General features: G+C 32.0%; 1 protein-coding gene across 1 annotated transcript in view; it reads right to left on the bottom strand.

The window, feature by feature from the left end:
- The window catches only part of DNAH8 (dynein, axonemal, heavy chain 8), a 272,357-nt gene that overhangs the window by 86,732 nt on the left and 184,289 nt on the right, over positions 1-1,336 (bottom strand). The gene's annotated exons all lie outside the window — the stretch shown is intronic.

Below are 1,336 nucleotides of genomic sequence, written 5' to 3'. Positions count from 1 at the left end.
TCATTTCCCCTGTCCTTAAAGCCTTTTCGTGAACATTGGTTATATGGCTGCATAATATGCAGTTTGGATGAATCCTTTTCTGTACTCTCAGACATCCCACCCCCCCTTTTTAATTGTTATAAGCAATGCTGGGATGAGTACTGTTGGGAATGTAAACATTGTGGATGGTTTCCTTGGTAGAGATTCTTTGAAGTGGAATTACTGCCACAGTAGTTTTCCATCTTTTTCTAAGTCTTACAACATGGTAATTATATTTCCTTGTACATATAAAGTAATTAATCAGCAAAGTAAGATAGCCCAAGAGCCTTCTGGCATAGAAGTTTTTTGAAAATTTTCTCAATTTCTTTCTCAGTATTTCATTTATTTGAATTTAGCCCTTTTCCCCAGGAAATTTTCACTTCATTTAGATTTTCTAATGTATTTACATAAAACTGTGTACAATTTGCTTTTTAATTACTTAAATCTACACATCTGTGATTATATGGATTTCTCTTTCTATTCTCATTGGTTCTATATTTTCTTCTTGATTAAATTTTCTAAGACTATATTTTGTTTTTGCAAAGCACCATTTAGTTCTAGATTTATTCATTAATTCTACTTTACTCTAATTTTTAATGTTATTTTTATTAGCTCTATTCCACTTTCCTCAAACTTTGTGCATATGTGTGCTTATAAGTGAGTATGTACTGGATTTAGTATCTTTGATTCATTTAAGGGCAAAGAACGTATCATTTTACCAACTCAAAAAAGTTTTGGTAGCTAGCTGTTTGTCATCATTTACTAAATAAAAGTGACTGACTTTTTAAAATGTAAACTTTCTAATTTTATTGCTTATTATCAGAGAACAAGGCCTCAGTGATTTTTGCTTCTGGGAATTAAAGCAAGGTCTTCTTTTAGTATTGAACATGATCTATTTTTGTAAATGATTCTTGGACAATAGCAATCATATTCTTTGTTTATATTTAAAAAAGTTCAAGTAGCAATTCAAACTTTAAAATAATATGGTGTAAAACCTCTCTATAATTAATTTATGCCTACTCAGGATTGGATAAATAATTTGCAGGGCCCCGTGCAAAATGGAAAAGTGGGTCCTTGTTCCAATATTATTAAGAACATCAACAGGGTGAAAGCAGAGCATTTAGCCAAGCGCGGGCCCTTAACACAATGTGCATAGGTCACACCCAGAGAGCCAGCGCTAGGCCCACCCCATCTGTGCTGGAGTGATGTTGTGTGCCACAATCTCAAATTACAATATTATTTTTATTAATCTCCACCTAAAGTAGTAATGAATTTTGCTTTATGTACCTTAATATTATTATATTTAACTATTTATATT

This window comes from Myotis brandtii, unplaced genomic scaffold, assembly GCF_000412655.1.
Source record: "Myotis brandtii unplaced genomic scaffold, ASM41265v1 scaffold420, whole genome shotgun sequence".
NCBI lineage: Eukaryota > Metazoa > Chordata > Mammalia > Chiroptera > Vespertilionidae > Myotis > Myotis brandtii.
The sequence above is the reverse complement of the archived record's forward strand: the minus strand, read 5'-3'. Positions and strand labels throughout refer to the sequence as shown.